Source organism: Anopheles coustani (genome assembly GCF_943734705.1).
Source record: "Anopheles coustani chromosome X unlocalized genomic scaffold, idAnoCousDA_361_x.2 X_unloc_41, whole genome shotgun sequence".
Lineage (NCBI taxonomy): Eukaryota > Metazoa > Arthropoda > Insecta > Diptera > Culicidae > Anopheles > Anopheles coustani.
The window spans coordinates 150,046-167,500 of NW_026525150.1; positions in this window are offsets into that span (position 1 = coordinate 150,046).

The following is a 17,455-nucleotide window of genomic DNA, read 5'->3' on the forward strand; positions in this document are numbered from 1 at the left end:
GGATGCTGCATGGAGATGAGTCTTGATCTTCTTCATCTCCCATCTTAATACAGCATCCCTACTTAAAGGCATCTCGGACTTAGTCGATTTTTCATAAATTCTAAGAAAAACATATGTTAGGATGCTGCGAGATGAATGGGATGCTGCATGGAGATGAATCTTGATCTTCTTCATCTCCCATCTTACCACAGCATCCCTGCTTAAGGGCATCTCGGACTTTGTCGATTTTTCATAAATTCTTAGAAAAAAATATGTTAGGATGCTGCGAGATGAATGGGATGCTGCATGGAGATGAATCTTGATCTCCTACATCTCCCATCTTAATACAGCATCCCTACTTAAAGGCATCTCGGACTTAGTCGATTTTTCATAAATTTATAGAAATTCATATGTTATAATGCTGCGAGATGAATGGTATGCTGCATGGAGATGAATCTTGATGTCCTACATCTCCCATCTCAATACAGCATCCCTACTTAAAGGCATCTCGGACTTAGTCGATTTTCCATAAATTCTAAGAAAAACATATGTTAGGATGCTGCGAGATGAATGGGATGCTGCATGGAGATGAATCTTGATCTTCTTCATCTCCCATCTCAATACAGCATCCCTACTTAAAGGCATCTCGGACTTAGTCGTTTTTTCATAAATTCATAGAAATTCATATGTTAGGATGCTGCGAGAAGAATGGGATGCTGCATGGAGATGAATCTTAATCTTCTTCATCTCCCATCTTAATACAGCATCCCTACTTAAAGGCATCTCGGACTTAGTCGATTTTTCAGGAATTCATAGAAATTCATATGTTAGGATGCTGGGAGATGAATGGGATGCTGCATGGAGATGAATCTTGATCTCCTACATCTCCCATCTTAATACAGCATCCCTACTTAAAGCCATCTCGGACTTAGTCGATTTTTCATAAATTCTAAGAAATTCATATGTCAGGATGCTGGGAGATGAATGGGATGCTGCATGGAGATGAATCTTGATCTTCTTCATCTCCCATCTTAATACAGCATCCCTACTTAAAGGCCTCTCGGACTTAGTCGATTTTTCATAAATTCTAAGAAAAACAAATGTTAGGATGCTGCGAGATGAATGGGATGCTGCATGGAGATGAATCTTGATCTTCTTCATCTCCCATCTTAATACAGCATCCCTACTTAAAGGCATCTCGGACTTAGTCGATTTTTCATAAATTCTAAGAAATTCATATGTTAGGATACTGCGCGATGAATGGGATGCTGCATGGAGATGAATCTTGATCTCCTACATCGCTCATCTCAATACAGCATCCTTACTTAAAGCCATCTCGGACTTAGTCGATTTTTCATAAATTCTAAGAAAAACATATGTTAGGATGCTGCGAGATGAATGGGATGCTGCATGGAGATGAATCTTGATCTTCTTCATCTCTCATCTTAATACAGCATCCCTACTTAAAGGCATCTCGGACTTAGTCGATTTTTCATAAATTCTAAGAAAAACATATGTTAGGATACTGCGAGATGAATGGGATGCTGCATGGAGATGAATCTTGATCTTCTTCATCTCCCATCTTAATACAGCATCCCTACTTAAAGGCATCTCGGACTTAGTCGATTTTTCATAAATTCTAAGAAATTCATATGTTAGGATGCTGGGAGATGAATGGGATGCTGCATGGAGATGAATCTTGATCTCCTACATCTCTCATCTCAATACAGCATCCCTACTTAAAGCCATCTCGGACTTAGTCGATTTTTCATAAATTCTAAGAAATTCATATGTTAGGATGCTGGGAGATGAATGGGATGCTGCATGGAGATGAATCTTGATCTCCTACATCTCCCATCTCAATACAGCATCCCTACTTAAAGCCATCTCGGACTTAGTCGATTTTTCATAAATTCTAAGAAATTCATATGTTAGGATGCTGGGAGATGAATGGGATGCTGTATGGAGATGAATCTTGATCTTCTACATCTCCCATCTCAATACAGCATCCCTACTTAAAGGCATCTCGGACTTAGTCGATTTTTCATAAATTCATAGAAATTCATATGTTAGGATGCTGCATGGAGATGAATCTTGATCTCCTACATCTCCCATCTCAATACAGCATCCCTACTTAAAGGCATCTCGGACTTAGTCGATTTTTAATAACTTTTAAGAAAAACATATGTTAGGATGCTGCGAGATGAATGGGATGCTGCATGGAGATGAATCTTGATCTCCTACATCTCCCATCTCAATACAGCATCCCTACTTAAAGCCATCTCGGACTTAGTCGATTTTTCATAAATTCTAAGAAATTCATATGTTAGGATGCTGGGAGATGCATAAGATGCTGCATGGAGATAAATCTTGATCTCCTACATCTCCCATCTCAATACAGCATCCCTACTTAAAGCCATCTCGGACTTAGTCGATTTTTCATAAATTCTAAGAAATTCATATGTTAGGATGCTGGGAGATGCATGGGATGCTGCATGGAGATGAATCTTGATCTCCTACATCTCCCATCTCAATACAGCATCCCTACTTAAAGGCATCTCGGACTTAGTCGATTTTTCATAAATTCATAGAAATTCATATGTTAGGATGCTGCGAGATGAATGGGATGCTGCATGGAGATGAATCTTGATCTCCTACATCTCCCATCTCAATACAGCATCCCTACTTAAAGGCATCTCGGACTTTGTCGATTTTTCATAAATTCTAAGAAAAACATATGTTCGGATGCTGCGAGATGAATGGGATGCTGCATTGAGATGAATCTTGATCTTCTTCATCTCCCATCTTAATACAGCATCCCTACTTAAAGGCATCTCGGACTTAGTCGATTTTTAATAAATTCTAAGAAAAACATATGTTAAGATGCTGCGAGATGAATAGGATGCTGCATGGAGATGAATCTTGATCTTCTTCATCTGCCATCTTAATACAGCATCCCTACTTAAAGGCATCTCGGACTTTGTCGATTTTTCATAAATTCTAAGAAAAACATATGTTCGGATGCTGCGAGATGAATGGGATGCTGCATGGAGATGAATCTTGATCTTCTTCATCTCCCATCTTAATACAGCATCCCTACTTAAAGGCATCTCGGACTTAGTCGATTTTTCATAAATTCTAAGAAAAACATATGTTGGGATAATGCGAAATGAATGGGATGCTGCATGGAGATGAATCTTTATCTTCTTCATCTCCCGTCTTAATACAGCATCCCTACTTAAAGGCATCTCGGACTTAGTCGATTTTTCATAAATTCTAAGAAAAACATATGTTAGGATGCTGCGAGATGAATGGGATGCTGCATGGAGATGAATCTTGATCTTCTTCATCTCCCGTCTTAATACAGCATCCCTACTTAAAGGCATCTCGGACTTAGTCGATTTTTCATAAATTCTAAGAAAAACATATGTAAGGATGCTGCGAGATGAATGGGATGCTGTATTGAGATGAATCTTGATCTTCTTCATCTCCCATCTTAATACAGCATCCCTACTTAAAGGCCTATCGGACTTAGTCGATTTTTCATAAATTCATAGAAATTCATATGTTAGGATGCTGGGAGATGAATGGGATGCAGCATGGAGATGAATCTTGATCTCTTACATCTCCCATCTCAATACAGCATCCCTACTTAAAGGCATCTCGGACTTAGTCGATTTTTCATAAATTCCAAGAAATTCATATGTAAGGATGCTGCGAGATGAATGGGATGCTGCATGGAGATGAATCTTGATCTTCTTCATCTCCCATCTTAATACAGCATCCCTTCTTAAAGGCATCTCGGACTTAGTCGATTTTCCATAAATTCTAAGAAAAACATATGTTAGGATGCTGGGAGATGAATGAGATGCTGCATGGAGATGAATCTTGATCTTCTTCATCTCCCATCTTAATACAGCATCCCTACCGAAAGGCATCTCGGACTTAGTCGATTTTTCATAAATTCTAAGAAAAACATATGTTAGGATGCTGCGAGATGAATGGGATGCTGCATGGAGATGAATCTTGATCTTCTTCATCTCCCATCTTAATACAGCATACCTACTTAAAGGCATCTCGGACTTTGTCGATTTTTCATAAATTCTAAGAAAAACATATGTTAGGATGCTTGGAGATGAATGGGATGCTGCATGGAGATGCATCTTGATCTTCTTCATCTCCCATCTCAATACAGCATCCCTACTTAAAGGCATCTCGGACTTAGTCGATTTTTCATAAATTCGAAAAAATTCATATGTTAGGATGCTGCGAGATGAATGGGATGCTGCATGGAGATGAATCTTGATCTTCTTCATCTCCAATCTCAATACAGCATCCCTACTTAAAGGCACCTCGGACTTAGTCGATTTTTCATAAATTCTAAGAAAAACATATGTTAGGATGCTGCGAGAGGAATGGGATGCTGCATGGAGATGAATCTTGATCTTCTTCATCTCCCATCTTAATACAGCATCCCTACTTAAAGGCATCTCGGACTTAGTCGATTTTTCATAAATTCTAAGAAAAACATATGTTAGGATGCTGCGAGATGAATGGAATGCTGCTTGGAGATGAATCTTGATCTTCTTCATCTCCCATCTCAATACAGCATCCCTTCTTAAAGGCATCTCGGACTTAGTCGATTTTTCATAAATTCTAAGAAAAACATATGTTAGGATGCTGCGAGATGAATGGGATGCTGCATGGAGATGAATCTTGATCTTCTTCATCTCCCATCTTAATACAGCATCCCTACTTAAAGGCATCTCGGACTTAGTCGATTTTTAATAAATTCTAAGAAAAACATATGTTAGGATGCTGCGAGATGAATAGGATGCTGCATGGAGATGAATCTTGATCTTCTTCATCTGCCATCTTAATACAGCATCCCTACTTAAAGGCATCTCGGACTTTGTCGATTTTTCATAAATTCTAAGAAAAACATATGTTAGGATGCTGCGAGATGAATGGGATGCTGCAAGGAGATAAATCTTGATCTTCTTCATCTCCCATCTCAATACAGCATCCCTACTTAAAGGCATCTCGGACTTAGTCGGTTTTTCATAAATTCTAAGAAAAACATATGTAGGGATGCTGGGAGATGAATGGGATGCTGCATGGAGATGAATCTTGATCTTCTACATCTCCCATCTTAATACAGCATCCCTTCTTAAAGGCATCTCGGACTTAGTCGATTTTTCATAAATTCATAGAAATTCATATGTTAGGATGCTGGGAGATGAATGGGATGCTGCATGGAGATGAATCTTGATCTTCTACATCTCCCATCTTAATACAGCATCCCTTCTTAAAGGCATCTCGGACTTAGTCGATTTTTCATAAATTCTACGAAAAACATATGTTAGGATGCTGCGAGATGAATGGGATGCTGCATGGAGATGAATCTTGATCTTCTTCATCTCCCATCTTAATACAGCATCCCTACCGAAAGGCATCTCGGACTTAGTCGATTTTTCATAAATTCTAAGAAATTCATATGTTAGGATGCTGCGAGATGAATGGGATGCTGCATGGAGATGAATCTTGATCTTCTTCATCTCCCATCTCAATACAGCATCCCTACTTAAAGGCATCTCGGACTTAGTTGATTTTTCATAAATTCTAAGAAAAACATATGTTAGGATGCTGCGAGATGAATGGGATGCTGCATGGAGATGAATCTTGATCTTCTTCATCTCCCATCTCAATACAGCATCCCTACTTGAAGGCATCTCGGACTTAGTCGATTTTTCATAAATTCTAAGAAATTCATATGTTAGGATGCTGCGATATGAATGAGATGCTGCATGGAGATGAATCTTGATCTTCTTCATCTCCCATCTTAATACAGCATCCCTACTTAAAGGCCTATCGGACTTAGTCGATTTTTCATAAATTCATAGAAATTCATATGTTAGGATGCTGGGAGATGAATGGGATGCTGCATGGAGATGAACCTTGATCTTCTTCATCTCCCATCTCAATACAGCATCCCTACTTAAAGGCATCTCGGACTTAGTCGATTTTTCATAAATTCTAAGAAAAACATATGTTGGGATAATGCGAAATGAATGGGATGCTGCATGGAGATGAATCTTTATCTTCTTCATCTCCCGTCTTAATACAGCATCCCTACTTAAAGGCATCTCGGACTTAGTCGATTTTTCATAAATTCTAAGAAAAACATATGTTAGGATGCTGCGAGATGAATGGGATGCTGCATGGAGATGAATCTTGATCTTCTTCATCTCCCGTCTTAATACAGCATCCCTACTTAAAGGCATCTCGGACTTAGTCGATTTTTCATAAATTCTAAGAAAAACATATGTAAGGATGCTGCGAGATGAATGGGATGCTGCATTGAGATGAATCTTGATCTTCTTCATCTCCCATCTTAATACAGCATCCCTACTTAAAGGCCTATCGGACTTAGTCGATTTTTCATAAATTCATAGAAATTCATATGTTAGGATGCTGGGAGATGAATGGGATGCAGCATGGAGATGAATCTTGATCTCTTACATCTCCCATCTCAATACAGCATCCCTACTTAAAGGCATCTCGGACTTAGTCGATTTTTCATAAATTCCAAGAAATTCATATGTAAGGATGCTGCGAGATGAATGGGATGCTGCATGGAGATGAATCTTGATCTTCTTCATCTCCCATCTTAATACAGCATCCCTTCTTAAAGGCATCTCGGACTTAGTCGATTTTCCATAAATTCTAAGAAAAACATATGTTAGGATGCTGGGAGATGAATGAGATGCTGCATGGAGATGAATCTTGATCTTCTTCATCTCCCATCTTAATACAGCATCCCTACCGAAAGGCATCTCGGACTTAGTCGATTTTTCATAAATTCTAAGAAAAACATATGTTAGGATGCTGCGAGATGAATGGGATGCTGCATGGAGATGAATCTTGATCTTCTTCATCTCCCATCTTAATACAGCATACCTACTTAAAGGCATCTCGGACTTTGTCGATTTTTCATAAATTCTAAGAAAAACATATGTTAGGATGCTTGGAGATGAATGGGATGCTGCATGGAGATGCATCTTGATCTTCTTCATCTCCCATCTCAATACAGCATCCCTACTTAAAGGCATCTCGGACTTAGTCGATTTTTCATAAATTCGAAAAAATTCATATGTTAGGATGCTGCGAGATGAATGGGATGCTGCATGGAGATGAATCTTGATCTTCTTCATCTCCAATCTCAATACAGCATCCCTACTTAAAGGCACCTCGGACTTAGTCGATTTTTCATAAATTCTAAGAAAAACATATGTTAGGATGCTGCGAGAGGAATGGGATGCTGCATGGAGATGAATCTTGATCTTCTTCATCTCCCATCTTAATACAGCATCCCTACTTAAAGGCATCTCGGACTTAGTCGATTTTTCATAAATTCTAAGAAAAACATATGTTAGGATGCTGCGAGATGAATGGAATGCTGCTTGGAGATGAATCTTGATCTTCTTCATCTCCCATCTCAATACAGCATCCCTTCTTAAAGGCATCTCGGACTTAGTCGATTTTTCATAAATTCTAAGAAAAACATATGTTAGGATGCTGCGAGATGAATGGGATGCTGCATGGAGATGAATCTCGATCTTCTTCATCTCCCATCTTAATACAGCATCCCTACTTAAAGGCATCTCGGACTTAGTCGATTTTTAATAAATTCTAAGAAAAACATATGTTAGGATGCTGCGAGATGAATAGGATGCTGCATGGAGATGAATCTTGATCTTCTTCATCTGCCATCTTAATACAGCATCCCTACTTAAAGGCATCTCGGACTTTGTCGATTTTTCATAAATTCTAAGAAAAACATATGTTAGGATGCTGCGAGATGAATGGGATGCTGCAAGGAGATAAATCTTGATCTTCTTCATCTCCCATCTCAATACAGCATCCCTACTTAAAGGCATCTCGGACTTAGTCGATTTTTCATAAATTCTAAGAAAAACATATGTAAGGATGCTGGGAGATGAATGGGATGCTGCATGGAGATGAATCTTGATCTTCTACATCTCCCATCTTAATACAGCATCCCTTCTTAAAGGCATCTCGGACTTAGTCGAGTTTTCATAAATTCATAGAAATTCATATGTTAGGATGCTGGGAGATGAATGGGATGCTGCATGGAGATGAATCTTGATCTTCTACATCTCCCATCTTAATACAGCATCCCTTCTTAAAGGCATCTCGGACTTAGTCGATTTTTCATAAATTCTACGAAAAACATATGTTAGGATGCTGCGAGATGAATGGGATGCTGCATGGAGATGAATCTTGATCTTCTTCATCTCCCATCTTAATACAGCATCCCTACCGAAAGGCATCTCGGACTTAGTCGATTTTTCATAAATTCTAAGAAATTCATATGTTAGGATGCTGCGAGATGAATGGGATGCTGCATGGAGATGAATCTTGATCTTCTTCATCTCCCATCTCAATACAGCATCCCTACTTAAAGGCATCTCGGACTTAGTTGATTTTTCATAAATTCTAAGAAAAACATATGTTAGGATGCTGCGAGATGAATGGGATGCTGCATGGAGATGAATCTTGATCTTCTTCATCTCCCATCTCAATACAGCATCCCTACTTGAAGGCATCTCGGACTTAGTCGATTTTTCATAAATTCTAAGAAATTCATATGTTAGGATGCTGCGATATGAATGAGATGCTGCATGGAGATGAATCTTGATCTTCTTCATCTCCCAGCTTAATACAGCATCCCTACTTAAAGGCCTATCGGACTTAGTCGATTTTTCATAAATTCATAGAAATTCATATGTTAGGATGCTGGGAGATGAATGGGATGCTGCATGGAGATGAATCTTGATCTCTTACATCTCCCATCTCAATACAGCATCCCTACTTAAAGGCATCTCGGACTTAGTCGATTTTTCATAAATTCTAAGAAATTCATATGTTAGGATGCTGCGATATGAATGAGATGCTGCATGGAGATGAATCTTGATCTTCTTTATCTCCCATCTCAATACAGCATCCCTACTTGAAGGCATCTCGGACTTAGTCGATTTTTCATAAATTCTAATAAATTCATATGTTAGGATGCTGCGAGATGAATGGGATGCTGCATGGAGATGAATCTTGATCTTCTTCATCTCCCATCTCAATACAGCATCCCTACTTGAAGGCATCTCGGACTTAGTCGATTTTTCATAAATTCTAAGAAAAACATATGTTAGGATGCTGCGAGATGAATGGGATGCTGCATGGAGATGAATCTCGATCTTCTATATCTCCCATCTTAATACAGCATCCCTACGTAAAGGCATCTCGGACTTAGTCGATTTTTCATAAATTCTAAGAAAAACATATGTTAGGATGCTGCGAGATGAATGGGATGCTGTATGGAGAAGAATCTTGATCTTCTTCATCTCCCATCTTAAACCAGCATCCCTACTTAAAGGCATCTCGGACTTAGTCGATTTTTCATAAATTCTAAGAAATTCATCTGTTAGGATGCTGCGAGATGAATGGGATGCTGCATGGAGATGAATCTTGATCTTCTTCATCTCCCATCTTAATACAGCATCCCTAATTAAACGCATCTCGGACTTAGTCGATTTTTGATAAATTCTAAGAAATTCATATGTGAGGATGCTGCGAGATGAATGGGATGCTGCATGGAGATGAATCTTGATCTTCTTTATCTCCCATCTCAATACAGCATCCCTACTTAAAGGCATCTCGGACTTAGTCGATTTTCCATAAATTCTAAGAAAAACATATGTTAGGATGCTGGGAGATGAATGAGATGCTGCATGGAGATGAATCTTGATCTTCTTCATCTCCCATCTTAATACAGCATCCCTACTTGAAGGCATCTCGGACTTAGTCGATTTTTCATAAATTCTAAGAAATTCATATGTTAGGATGCTGCGAGATGAATGGGATGCTGCATGGAGATGAATCTTGATCTTCTTCATCTCCCATCTCAATACAGCATCTTTACTTAAAGGCATCTCGGACTTAGTTGATTTTTCATAAATTCTGAGAAAAACATATGTTAGGATGCTGCGAGATGAATGGGATGCTGCATGGAGATGAATCTCGATCTTCTATATCTCCCATCTTAATACAGCATCCCTACGTAAAGGCATCTCGGACTTAGTCGATTTTTCATAAATTCTAAGAAAAACATATGTTAGGATGCTGCGAGATGAATGGGATGCTGTATGGAGAAGAATCTTGATCTTCTTCATCTCCCATCTTAAACCAGCATCCCTACTTAAAGGCATCTCGGACTTAGTCGATTTTTCATAAATTCTAAGAAATTCATCTGTTAGGATGCTGCGAGATGAATGGGATGCTGCATGGAGATGAATCTTGATCTTCTTCATCTCCCATCTTAATACAGCATCCCTAATTAAACGCATCTCGGACTTAGTCGATTTTTGATAAATTCTAAGAAATTCATATGTTAGGATGCTGCGAGATGAATGGGATGCTGCATGGAGATGAATCTTGATCTTCTTTATCTCCCATCTCAATACAGCATCCCTACCGAAAGGCATCTCGGACTTAGTCGATTTTTCATAAATTCTAAGAAATTCATATGTTAGGATGCTGCGAGATGAATGGGATGCTGCATGGAGATGAATCTTGATCTTCTTCATCTCCCATCTCAATACAGCATCCCTACTTAAAGGCATCTCGGACTTAGTTGATTATTCATAAATTCTAAGAAAAACATATGTTAGGATGCTGCGAGATGAATGGGATGCTGCATGGAGATGAATCTTGATCTTCTTCATCTCCCATCTCAATACAGCATCCCTACTTGAAGGCATCTCGGACTTAGTCGATTTTTCATAAATTCTAAGAAATTCATATGTTAGGATGCTGCGATATGAATGAGATGCTGCATGGAGATGAATCTTGATCTTCTTCATCTCCCATCTTAATACAGCATCCCTACTTAAAGGCCTATCGGACTTAGTCGATTTTTCATAAATTCATAGAAATTCATATGTTAGGATGCTGGGAGATGAATGGGATGCTGCATGGAGATGAATCTTGATCTCTTACATCTCCCATCTCAATACAGCATCCCTACTTAAAGGCATCTCGGACTTAGTCGATTTTTCATAAATTCCAAGAAATTCATATGTAAGGATGCTGCGAGATGAATGGGATGCTGCATGGAGATGAATCTTGATCTTCTTCATCTCCCATCTTAATTCAGCATCCCTACTTAAAGGCATCTCGGACTTAGTCGATTTTTCATAAATTCTAAGAAATTCATATGTAAGGATGCTGCAAGATGAATGGGATGCTGCATGGAGATGAATCTTGATCTTCTTCATCTCCCATCTTAATACAGCATCCCTACTTAAAGGCATCTCGGACTTAGTCGATTTTTCATAAATTATAGGAAATTCATATGTTTGGATGCTGCGAGATGAATGGGATGCTGCATGTAGATGAATCTTGATCTTCTACATCTCCCATCTCAAAACAGCATCCCTACTTAGCGGCATCTCGGACTTAGTCGATTTTTCATAAATTCTAAGAAAAACATATGTTATGAAGCTGCGAGATGAATGGGATGCTGCATGGAGATGAATCTTGATCTTCTTCATCTCCCATCTTAATGCAGCATCCCTACTTAAAGGCATCTCGGACTAAGTCGATTTTTCATAAATTCTAAGAAAAACATATGTTAGGATGCTGCGAGATGAATGGGATGCTGGATGGAGATAAATCTTGATCTTCTACATCTCCCATCTTAATACAGCATCCCTACCGAAAGGCATCTCGGACTTAGTCGATTTTTCATAAATTCTAAGAAAAACATATGTTAGGATGCTGCGAGATGAATGGGATGCTGCATGGAGATGAATCTTGATCTTCTCCATCTCCCATCTTAATACAGCATAACTACTTAAAGGCATCTCGGACTTAGTCGATTTTTCATAAATTCTAAGAAATTCATATGTTAGGATGCTGCGAGATGAATGGGATGCTGCATGGAGATAAATCTTGATCTTCTACATCTCCCATCTCAATACAGCATCCCTACTTAAAGGAATCTCGGACTTAGTCGATTTTTCATATATTCTAAGAACTTCATATGTTAGGATGCTGCGAGATGAATGGGATGCTGCATGGAGATAAATCTTGATCTTCTTCATCACCCAGCTTAATACAGCATCCCTACTTAAAGGCATCTCGGACTTAGTCGATTTTTCATAAATTCTAAGAAAAACATATGTTAGGATGCTGCGAGATGAATGGGATGCTGCATGGAGATGAATCTTGATCTTCTTCATCTCCCATCTTAATACAGCATCCCTGCTTAAGGGCATCTCGGACTAAGTCGATTTTTCATAAATTCTTAGAAAAAAATATGTTAGGATGCTGCGAGATGAATGGGATGCTGCATGGAGATGAATCTTGATCTCCTACATCTCCCATCTCAATACAGCATCCCTTATTAAAGGCATCTCGGACTTAGTCGATTTTTCATAAATTCTAAGAAATTCATATGTTAGGATGCTGCGAGATGAATGGGATGCTGCATGGAGATGAATCTTGATCTACTTCTTCTCCCATCTTAATACAGCATCCCTACTTAAAGGCATCTCGGACTTAGTCGATTTTTCATAAATTCTAAGAAATTCATATGTTAGGATGCTGCGAGATGAATGGGATGCTGCATGGAGATGAATCTTGATCTTCTACATCTCCCATCTTAATACAGCATCCCTACTTAAAGGCATCTCGGACTTAGTCGATTTTTCATAAATTCTAAGAAATTCATATGTTAGGATGCTGCAAGATGAATGGGATGCTGCATGGAGATGAATCTTGATCTCCTACATCTCCCATCTCAATACAGCATCCCTACTTAAAGACATCTCGGACTTAGTCGATTTTTCATAAATTCTAAGAAATTCATATGTAAGGATGCTGGGAGATGAATGGGATGCTGCATGGAGATGAGTCTTGATCTTCTTCATCTCCCATCTTAATACAGCATCCCTACTTAAAGGCATCTCGGACTTAGTCGATTTTTCATAAATTCTAAGAAAAACATATGTTAGGATGCTGCGAGATGAATGGGATGCTGCATGGAGATGAATCTTGATCTTCTTCATCTCCCATCTTACCACAGCATCCCTGCTTAAGGGCATCTCGGACTTTGTCGATTTTTCATAAATTCTTAGAAAAAAATATGTTAGGATGCTGCGAGATGAATGGGATGCTGCATGGAGATGAATCTTGATCTCCTACATCTCCCATCTTAATACAGCATCCCTACTTAAAGGCATCTCGGACTTAGTCGATTTTTCATAAATTTATAGAAATTCATATGTTATAATGCTGCGAGATGAATGGTATGCTGCATGGAGATGAATCTTGATGTCCTACATCTCCCATCTCAATACAGCATCCCTACTTAAAGGCATCTCGGACTTAGTCGATTTTCCATAAATTCTAAGAAAAACATATGTTAGGATGCTGCGAGATGAATGGGATGCTGCATGGAGATGAATCTTGATCTTCTTCATCTCCCATCTCAATACAGCATCCCTACTTAAAGGCATCTCGGACTTAGTCGTTTTTTCATAAATTCATAGAAATTCATATGTTAGGATGCTGCGAGAAGAATGGGATGCTGCATGGAGATGAATCTTAATCTTCTTCATCTCCCATCTTAATACAGCATCCCTACTTAAAGGCATCTCGGACTTAGTCGATTTTTCAGGAATTCATAGAAATTCATATGTTAGGATGCTGGGAGATGAATGGGATGCTGCATGGAGATGAATCTTGATCTCCTACATCTCCCATCTTAATACAGCATCCCTACTTAAAGCCATCTCGGACTTAGTCGATTTTTCATAAATTCTAAGAAATTCATATGTCAGGATGCTGGGAGATGAATGGGATGCTGCATGGAGATGAATCTTGATCTTCTTCATCTCCCATCTTAATACAGCATCCCTACTTAAAGGCCTCTCGGACTTAGTCGATTTTTCATAAATTCTAAGAAAAACAAATGTTAGGATGCTGCGAGATGAATGGGATGCTGCATGGAGATGAATCTTGATCTTCTTCATCTCCCATCTTAATACAGCATCCCTACTTAAAGGCATCTCGGACTTAGTCGATTTTTCATAAATTCTAAGAAATTCATATGTTAGGATACTGCGCGATGAATGGGATGCTGCATGGAGATGAATCTTGATCTCCTACATCGCTCATCTCAATACAGCATCCTTACTTAAAGCCATCTCGGACTTAGTCGATTTTTCATAAATTCTAAGAAAAACATATGTTAGGATGCTGCGAGATGAATGGGATGCTGCATGGAGATGAATCTTGATCTTCTTCATCTCTCATCTTAATACAGCATCCCTACTTAAAGGCATCTCGGACTTAGTCGATTTTTCATAAATTCTAAGAAAAACATATGTTAGGATACTGCGAGATGAATGGGATGCTGCATGGAGATGAATCTTGATCTTCTTCATCTCCCATCTTAATACAGCATCCCTACTTAAAGGCATCTCGGACTTAGTCGATTTTTCATAAATTCTAAGAAATTCATATGTTAGGATGCTGGGAGATGAATGGGATGCTGCATGGAGATGAATCTTGATCTCCTACATCTCTCATCTCAATACAGCATCCCTACTTAAAGCCATCTCGGACTTAGTCGATTTTTCATAAATTCATAGAAATTCATATGTTAGGATGCTGCAAGATGAATGGGATGCTGCATGGAGATGAATCTTGATCTTCTTCATCTCCCATCTTAATACAGCATCCCTACTTAAAGGCATCTCGGACTAAGTCGATTTTTCATAAATTCTAAGAAATTCATATGTTAGGATGCTGGGAGATGAATGAGATGCTGCATGGAGATGAATCTTGATCTTCTTCATCTCCCATCTTAATACAGCATCCCTACTTAAAGGCATCTCGGACTTAGTCGATTTTTCATAAATTCATAGAAATTCATATGTAAAGATGCTTCGAGATGAATGTTATGGTCCCCGATGAATGTTATGGTCCCGATTTTTCTCTTCATATTATATGGATCCATCACTAGGCCATCTTGCTTGCTTGTGTGGTAACTTGGAAGTGTATTTCTGACAGACCCAATCTCGGACTTAGCCGATTTTTCTCTTCATATTATATGGATCCATCACTAGGCCATCTTGCTTGCTTGTGTGGTAACTTGATAGTGTATGTCTGACAGACCCAATCTCGGACTTAGCCGATTTTTCTCTTCATATCATATGGATCCATCACTAGGCCATCTTGCTTGCTTGTGTGGTAACTTGGAAGTGTATTTCTGACAGACCCAATCTCGGACTTAGCCGATTTTTCTCTTCATATTATATGGATCCATCACTAGGCCATGTTGCTTGCTTGTGTGGTAACTTGATAGTGTATTTCTGACAGACCCAATCTCGGACTTAGCCGATTTTTCTCTTCATATCATATGGATCCATCCTTAGGCCATCTTGCTTGCTTGTGTGGTAACTTGATAGTGTATTTCTGACAGACCCAATCTCGGACTTAGCCGATTTTTCTCTTCATATCATATGGATCCATCACTAGGCCATCTTGCTTGCTTGTGTGGTAACTTGGAAGTGTATTTCAGACAGACCCAATCTGGGACTTAGCCGATTTTTCTCTTCATATTATATGGATCCATCACTAGGCCATCTTGCTTGCTTGTGTGGTAACTTGATAGTGTATTTCCGACCGACCCAATCTCGGACTTAGCCGATTTTTCTCTTCATATCATATGGATCCATCATATGGCCATCTTGCTTGATTGTGTGGTAACTTGATAGTGTATTTCTGACAGACCCAATCTCGGACTTAGCCGATTTTTCTCATCATATAATATGGATCCTGGACTTAGCCGATTATAAGGTTATTATATATGGATCCTGGACTTAGCCGATTTTTCTCTTCATATAATATGGATCCTGGACTTATCCGATTATTAGGTTATTATATATGGATCCTGGACTTAGCCGATTTTTCTCTTCATATAATATGGATCCGGGACTTAGCCGATTTTTCTCTTCATATAATATGGATCCGGGACTTAGCCGATTTTTCCCTTCATAAATATGGATCCGGGACTTAGCCGATTTTTCTGTTCAAATAATATGGATCCGGGACTTAGCCAATTTTTCTCTTCATGTGGTAACGTATGCCAATCGCTCACAAGTCATGGGATAAGGGTACTTGTGTTCTTCCATCTTCTAAGTCCCGCACGGGGACATCGTGATCGCCCCAAGTCCGGAATAGCGCCAAGTCAAGCCCCACGGTGGCCGTGCAGGACCTGTTAGCGGCGGCCCCACTGACAGCACTAATCCGGACTTAGAAATTATATCTTTCTAATCGAACACCACACACGCAACACCACCATACCACCATCTCCTTGCAAGTACCTAAGTACCCGCAACTCCATGGTGAAGGCAATGTCACTCCATCACCAACCTCTTTGCACTGCAAGCACTTACGTACCAACAACACTCCGAAGAAGGCAACGGCGCGCGACGCTCGACTCCACACACCACACCACACCACACCACCGATGGCCAGCCAGCCAGCCAGCCCAGCTAAGGGCTAACCCACCAACCAACCACCAATGGCCTAGGCCAGCCGGATCCCACCTTCAAGTTCAAGCACAGCCAAGTGCAAGTACCGCCAAGTGTTCACCAACCAACCATCACACCAGGTCAGCCGGCCAGTACCCACCTTCAAGTGCCATTACCCTCGGGTGCAAGCCCAATCAAGTGTTAACCAACCAACCCGGCCAAGGCAGCCAACAGGCCGGCACCCTACAGCACCGACCCGCCATCACCACCTCAACCGTTGACCATGCAAGTGGCCTCGGACAACAGGTGACACCCGAAGTACATCCGAAGAACGTATATCAAGTGTTTGCTCACCAAGTCCTCAACCAACCCCAAGTACCCGGAGGTACCCAGAGTGTTGGATCCGCCAACCCGTCCCGGCACTCCAAGTCCTTGCGAACCCAAAGTGTTTGCCCGGTAGGGCCATTGTATCACAACGCTTGCGACCATGCAAGTGGCCTCGAACAAGGTGACAGGGGTATCTTCACCAAGTTCTCAACCAACCCCAAGTACCCGGAGGTACCCAGAGTGTTGGGTCCGCCAACCACTACCAGCACTCCAAGTCCTCGCGAACATAAAGTGTTTGCCCGGTAGGGCCATTAGACCACAACGCTTGCTAACCATGCAAGTGGTCTCGGACAACAGGTGACACCCGAAGTACATCCGGAGAGTGTACAACAAGTGTTTGTTCACCAAGTCCTCAACCAACCCCAAGTACCCGGAGGTACCCAGAGTGTTGGGTCCGCCAACCACTACCAGCACTCTAAGTCCTCGCGAACCCAAAGTGTTTGCCCGGTAGGGCCATTAGACCACAA